This window comes from Phocoena sinus, chromosome 17 (assembly GCF_008692025.1).
Source record: "Phocoena sinus isolate mPhoSin1 chromosome 17, mPhoSin1.pri, whole genome shotgun sequence".
In the NCBI taxonomy this organism is placed as follows: domain Eukaryota; kingdom Metazoa; phylum Chordata; class Mammalia; order Artiodactyla; family Phocoenidae; genus Phocoena; species Phocoena sinus.
In genome coordinates this window covers 79,300,152-79,307,459 of record NC_045779.1, presented here as the reverse complement: position 1 = coordinate 79,307,459, position 7,308 = coordinate 79,300,152, and the positions used below count along the sequence as shown (strand labels likewise).

Genomic DNA, 7,308 nt, shown 5'->3' with positions numbered 1-7,308 from the left:
CGCCCCCGGCGGGACTCCTGCTCCCGGCGTGCCGCGCGCCGGCGCATGTTGCATGGGGCTCGCGAACGGCGTCCCCCTGGCGGCGGGGGCCGTGCGGGGCCGGGGGCGGGGCCGGAGGCGGGGGGTTGCGCTGGTGACGGGAGGACGCGCGGTCGCGGCGCATTGGGCCGGCGGCGGCGGCAGCGGCGGCGGCGGCGGCGGCGGAGGGCGCGCACCGAGCGGGCGGCGGCGGCGGCGCGGGAGAGCGCGAGCAGCTCACGCGCGGCGTGCGAGCCGGATGAGGGGCTGTGGCCGCGCGGCCGCGCGCAGCCTGCGGGTGAGAGCGCGGAACGGTTGGGCGGCGCGGGCCGGGAAGATGGCGGATGAGGCCGGCGCTGTGGCCCCCGCCCGGTCTCGCGGAGGTCCCCGGCCCGGCCCGCGAGGATATGGGTCCTTGGCGACTGAGGGGGCGGGCGGTGCCGCGGCCGGGCCGGGGAGGGGCGGGTTCTGTGTGTAGAGGTCTTGCTGGGGGGGCGGCGCAGGGGCGCGAGGGGCCCAGGCCTCGCGGGGCCAGGGTGTGAGGTGGGTGTGGGGTCAGGCCTAGGGGTGAAGGTGGGTGAGAGTGTGCCCGGCCCGGGGTGCGGGTCGGTGAGTGTGCCGGCCCTGGGGTGTGAGCGTGCCCGGCCTAGGGTGGGCGTGAGTGGAGTGCCGGGCCTGAGCGCGGGGTGTCGGCGCGGTTCGGGGTGCGCAGTCGGGGAGGTGCGGGGCCAGGGAGTCGGGACGCGCGTGTCCGGGTGCGGCCCGTGGCCTCCAGCCCCGCCGATCTGGCCTCTGCAGGGAGGCGGGCTGGGGCGTCCCCGCCTTCCCTCCCGGTCGCTCTCCCGGAGCTGGAATTCCCTCGGTGGCCCCCTGGTTGCGGATTGGTGTGGGTGGAGGCAGTGTTCCGCGCGAGGGCCGAGATAGAGGCAGGCTGTGCGCATCTTGGGGGGTCAGGACGTCTTTTATTTTAAAACGTGCAGCTGGCGGGGAGGCCGCCGCAGCTGTGGGTGTGTTACATGCTGCTCCCACAAGCAGCTGCTGTGGGCGCTGCGCAGCCTTCAGCAGCAAAAATGCGGCGTCCCTCACCCAATTCGTTGTCCTAGGGTTTAACCAAACCTCCTGTGACCTTTACAGAAACCTACAGTTGCAAGGCTTCCTTGTTCCTCCCCTGGTGCAGACAATAGGAGGTTTGTCTTTGAAGCCAGCGAGGGGAATTGCACCCTGTACATCCTGGGTGCCTCTGTAAACAGCAGGTGGTTCCCGGTCAGCGGCTCCCCTTTCACAGTGAGCAAGGTGTGTTTCTCCTCGTTGGGGGAGGGGAAGGAGATTTGATAGGGGTGAATGTGAAGCAAGGAGACTCATTCCATAAAGCAGCTTGGCGCGGACTGTGTGCCCTGCGCGCTGGCTTGGGAATGAGCAGGGCCCTGGGTCTCTCTGCCTGCACTTTGTCTAGTCAGCTGTCTGGAGAGGCTGGAGAACAGGGGGGAGAAGAGGGCGGCTTCTGGAGCCAGACTGCTTGCCTTTGAGTCATGACTCTTCTGTTTACTGGCTTTGTACTCTGCCTTTGGTTCCTCATGTGTAAAATGGGAGCACCAATAATATTGGGCTCCCTGGGTGGTTGTGGGGACTCGGTGAATTCATTGTGCCTTGTTGTCAGTGTTGAGAAAAGTCAGGAGTTGTTATCGCTGCCAAGATCTGGTTTCCAGGGTGCACTCACTGGGTCGGCTGTTTCATCTTAGTTTAACACTAACTTGAGGTCTGTGGCTCTCTTTTCTTGTGCAAGCTGGGGTCATATTTGGAGAAACAAGTCTTTATAAAGGTAAACGAGGAACAAATCTCATGTACTTAGATAAATTATCATATAGAACTGTTTTAAAAAATCTTTTTAGAAGAAGAAAGCTTCTAATGAACCAGTCTAGAATCCTGCAGTACTTATTGTCCTGGGAGGTAGATAGGATTGTTGTTGACAGAAATGAGATGTCAAGCAGTTCTTGGGTAATTCTCTACTTGAATTAAACTATCAAAGCCATTGTTGTTATACTTTTTCTTTTTAGTTTAATTAATTAATTAATTAATTTTGGCTGCGTTGGGTCCTTGTTGCCGCACGTGGGCTTTCTCTGGTTGCTGAGAGCGGGGTCTACTCTTCATTGCATTGTGGTGGCTTCTTTTGTTGCGGAGCACGGGCTCTAGGTGCACAGGCTCAGTAGTTGTGGCACGTGGGCTCAGTAGTTGTGGCTCGCGGGCTCTAGAGCGCAGGCAGAGTAGTTGTGGCACATGGGTTCAGTTGCTCCGCGGCATGTGGGATCTTCCCGGACCAGGGCTCAAACCTGTGTCCCCTGCATTGGCAGGCAGATTCTTAACCACTGCGCCACCAGGGAAGCCCTGTTGTTATACTTCACAGTGTTATCCTTGTAACAGAAAAGATACTTTATTAACAAACTAAGTGACAGTGAGGGCATAAGCACCAGAAAATGAGGACTTGGCATTATCAGTGCTGTAACATTCTGTCTTGCTAAGCTGTTGGAAGGAATAACTTAACTTGCTTCAGAACAAAGTGGAAAAATTCGTCATGTTTCCCAAGGAGATGGTTCTGTTTCTCAGGTCTAGGAAGAGTATCTTAGGCTTACCCTAGATCACTTCATCTCATCCCCTTTATCTGTGTGACACTAAGACTAGGAGGGACCCCCCCCCCCCACTTTAAGGAGAGTCTTTGGGCATTTGTGGAGTCTAAGGTTGAGAACATTTGATGTTCAGAGTGAATGGTAACGAAATAGCTTCTGTGAGCAAATTTTAAAATACCTAAAGATAGATTTAAAAACGTCCATTCCCGCCTTCTTTCCTGCATGTGTGCTGGTGTGGGCTGTCCTTGAACAATGAAATAACAGTGAATTCAGTGTCTTGTTAAGCCTCCACCTGGTTCTTTGTTGCTTTTGAAGAAAAATGTCCGTGTAAAGATGAAAAAATTAAAAAAATGTTTCACTATGAGAACATTCTCATAGTGAAATACCTAGTTTTACTAGCAAGATAGCTTTGCTGTGCCTGTTCACTGACCCATGTGGCCATTTGTTGAGGGTCTTACATGCTCCCACTCAGAGTTGGCTCTGTGGGTGTCCTGTCTCAGGAGCTCAGCCTGGGTGTCGCAGCGCTGGACCTGGCGACACCTGGCAGAGCTGGACTGGGCTGCCCTGCCTGGAGGTCTCTTCTCCTGTTATCCTTCTTGCTCCCCTGGTAAAGTCTGCACCCTCAGCTGTGGGCTGTCTCTGCTCCCTCCTATGCCTGCCTCACCGTGCCTCCCATCGGCCTCTGGGACTTGCCCTTGATGTCACCTGGCAGCTCTGCCCTGCTCCCTGCGGTTGTTTCTGACCCTGACTGCTGTCCTGCAGCCACACTGTTTCACCCTGCTGAGAAGAGCCTCCTCCCTTGGGCCTGCAGCCCTAGCTCACTCCTGCTTCTGCTGTGCTCACGCCTCAGCCTTCCAAACACCGCGCCAGACGAGGGTCTGTAAGCTACAGCCACTGACAGCCCCTTGGCCTGTCTTTGTAAATAAAGTTTTATTGCAACACAGCCACCCTGGTTTATTTTTGTATCATCTGTGGCTTTACGCGGGCTTCTCACTGCTGTGGCCTCTCCCGTTGCGGAGCACAGGCTCCGGATGTGCAGGCTCATTGGCCATGGCTCACGGGCCCAGCCGCTCCGCGGCATGCGGGATCCTCCCGGACCGGGGCACAAACCCGTGTCCCCTGCATCGGCAGGTGGACTCCCAACCACTGTGCCACCAGGGAAGCCCTCATCTGTGGCTTTTTTGGCAGACTTGACTAGTTGCAACAGAGACTTCATGGCCCACAACACCTAAACTGTTTCCTGTCTGGCCCATTTTCAGAAAAAGTTTGCTCTAGAAGTTCAGAGGGAGAAGGACTGTAGTGGGGGGCTTCAAGGAAGAGGTGGTCTTTGAGCTGAACCTCAGCAGGAGGTGAGTGGGGGAAGGATGGAGGACACTGCAGCACTACAGACAGAAAGGGTTTCAGGTCTTGGGAGTAAAGGCAAGAAGGTGGCTCATGTGTGGTTTGTGGGGTTAGAAGTTTGTATAAGGAATAAGAGGAAATAAGGGTTATAACGTGAAGATCTTTGAACTTAGGTGAAGGACTTTAGATTTCAGTTCTCTGGCTATAGGGAGCCACTTCAGGTCTGTGAGTAGGGGAAGTCCTGATAAAATGGGTTAGGAACATGTACCTGGCCGTGATGCGTAGGACAGGTTGGAGAAGGAAGAAATCAGGGAGTTTATTGGGCAGCTTTCTCTAGAAAGACTGCAGTAACAAGTCAGAGGTTTATTTCTAGCTCACATTTCATTTGCTTGAGGCTCTTTTCTGAGAGTCTTCATTGCTGGATCGGGGACGTGCCCTTGTTTGGGACACGCTATTCTTATGGCAAGAGAGTGGCAGAGACTCAGCCTCTCTTTGAGCTTCAGCTTAGAACTGGAGACTCAAGTTCCGTGGCCAAAGCAGGTCCCCTGGCCCAGCCCTGGGGGAGGAGCTACGTCCCACGGCCAGGGGCGGGCTGTAGGATGGACAGCCCTCTTACAGGGAGGGTGGCCAAAGAACGGGAGCCAATGCTAGGACCACCCCAAGGGAGCAGACAAGTGCCAGCCACACTTCTTCCCTTAGCCGCCTGCGTGGAAGCCCTGCAGGCGTCTCAGGCCTTGCCTCCTGCTTCACTTCCAGCCTTGGCCGCCTGGTGCTCTGGGCCCATCACGTGCTAGGTTCTTCCCCCGCATGCTGCTGCTCCCTGCCTTGCTCGTCGTACCTTCCACGTAGTTAATGAATCCCCCTTCCTCTGGCAGCAGGGCTAGCTGCCAGGCGGGGCCTGTGCCTGTCTCGTCCGCACTGTGGCGGTGCCTCCTGGCTGGACCCCCTCCCCTCTATCTTCCACGCAGCTGCTCAGGGCATGTGTGCAGGTCAGTGTTCTCATCCAGCGGTGGTTCATCTGGAGACATTTGCGGTCGTCCCAACTGGGAGCAGGTGCAGCGGCAGTGAATGTGTGGAGGCCATCCCGTGCCACCCAGGATGCTCCGCGGCTGAGGAGCAGGCCCCGGGCATGTGTGCCAGTCGTGCTGCTGCCCTGCCCTCCTCCCCGGCTCGCCGTGCCCCCTGGACTGCTGTCCGTGGCCCAGCGTGCCCCGACTCGCACCCAGCGCTCCGGCAACTCTGGCTGAGCACCGCCAGGCCCAGCCCTGCTCCGCATTCTCTCTTCCCCTCACACGAGCAGGGCTCGGGTGGCTCCTTAGGCCCTCACTGGGGCCTGCCTGGGGTCTGATCTGTCCCCATGCCAGCAACGCTCTGCACAGCCTCCAGTTGTCCCCCTCTGCACGGGGAGTCCTCGAGGGCAGCAGACTCAGTGCCTCGTGTAGCATTTCCTTTGTGTCTTAACATCAGCAGGGATGGACGCCTTTAGGTGGGAGTCACCGTTGTGCTTCCCAGGTTGACACAGCAGCGGCTCCTTCCAGCTACCTGAGGCCTCTCATCTCTTGCTTTCCTAAGTGTAAATGTTTTAATTCTCATAGATTCTTTTCATTTTTGCTCCTTAAAAGGTTAAAAAATTTTCTACTATGTAACATCTTCAGGGTTTGAAGGCACAGAGGGTGCACAGTGTAACTGTCTGTTGCCTCCTTCCCTTCTCTGCCCCCAGAAGCCTGGTCCCCTGGAGGCACCCACTCCGTCTCCTTCTAGAGATACTTTGTTGTAACTATGCACGCAAACATGTATATGTCTTCTTTTTTTCCTGCTCTTTTCTTTAAAAAATTTTCGTAACCTCGCCTTTTTAACTAAATGTGTTTGGGTTTGGGAAGTCACTCCATGTCAGTACATTTTCCAGTTCATTCATTTTCATGACTACATCGTGTCTGGCTGAGTGGAGGTGCTATAATTTATCTGACCAGCCCCTGCTGGTGAACATCGTATTTCGCGCAGTTAAAATCAGGCTGCAGGCACAGCATTGTGGACATGTGCACGTGTGCCTGTGGGGCCCATCCCTAGCAGTGACATCTCTTTGTTTAATCACTGTTGATTCTGTTAAATCAGGTTTTGCTTTTGTTTCTTAATGTCTTTAACTGTACTTTCTATGGTCATTTATTTCTCCCAGTTATCTGTCTGTATTTTAAATAATATAGGATGGTCAGATTAGGTGAGTTTCTCAGTTGGAAATTGGCTCACCTTTCATGTGTTCTTATAGGTAGGAGTGACTAGGAAAACATATCCACACAAAAACCTGAACACAGAAGTTCACGGTAGCATCATTCGTAATAGCCAAAAAGGGGAAACAACCAAAATGTCCATCGACAGATGAATGGACAAACAAAGTGTGTTCTGTCCATACAGTGGAATATTATTTGGGAATAAAAAGAAAGGAAGTACTGATTCATGCTACAATGTGGATGAATCTTGGAACATTATGCTGAGTGAAAGAAGCCAGACACAGAGGTCTGGCTTTGTACGGTTCCATTGATACGAAATGCCCCAAACAGGCAAATCCATAGAGACTGAAAGTAGATTAGTGGTTGCCAGGGGCTGGGAAATGACAGCTAAGGCGTATGGGGTTTCTTTTTGGGTAATGAAAATATTCTAAAATTGACTGTGGTGAAGGCTGTGCCTATCTGTGAATATACTGAAATATTCTAAAATTGTATGCTCTAAATGGGTGAATTGTATGGTATGTGAATTACATCTCAATAAAGCTGTTAAAAATAAGAGTGATTAGGATTTTTAAGGAGGGAGCGTTCCAAGGGGGGGCCCAAGGCCTTAGTGTTGACTCTGTCCTGGGCTTGTGGTGAGAAGTCCAGTGGGCAGCACGGTGACTCCCGGATCGGCCTTTGAGATACTGGGTATAGTGGACACAGCACTGTTCCCACTGTGGAAGACTTGAGTTCAGCCTTGACTCAGTCCCCGAGGAGTGTGGCCCATCACAGGTAAATCGATCAAATCGCTTAACAGCCGAGCCTCGGCTCATATCTGTGGATTAGATTATATGTGTCCCGTCTATTCTCAGGGTGTGTTGTGAGGCTGAAGTGTGACTGAATTTCAGAGGACTCTGTAAATTACTGAGTGTTATACGTGTATAGGGTTCTAAAAAAGTAATTTCAACACCAAGAGGCCAAGTCAGCAGAGCACGTTTTCTGTCCTCTTGCAGACTGGTTGACCCGAGTGTAGCCGGCTGCATTGTGAACAGAACCATGTGTGGCCCCAGGGTGCTGGGCTCAGGCCTGGGAGCCCCTCATCTGGCCCCCACTACTCGAGCCTA

At 54.1% G+C, this 7,308-nt stretch overlaps 1 protein-coding gene across 10 annotated transcripts in view; it reads left to right on the top strand.

The window, feature by feature from the left end:
• Window positions 1-7,308, top strand: part of ARHGAP39 (Rho GTPase activating protein 39) — a 127,837-nt gene that overhangs the window by 47,475 nt on the left and 73,054 nt on the right. The window contains exon 1 of one of the 10 annotated variants that reach the window (XM_032609649.1): window positions 209-316. The exons of the other annotated variants lie outside the window; for them this stretch is intronic. The gene's annotated coding sequence lies outside the window, so the exon portion shown is untranslated. Of the gene's footprint in view, window positions 1-208; window positions 317-7,308 lie in introns of those variants that run through there. 10 annotated transcript variants of the gene reach the window in all.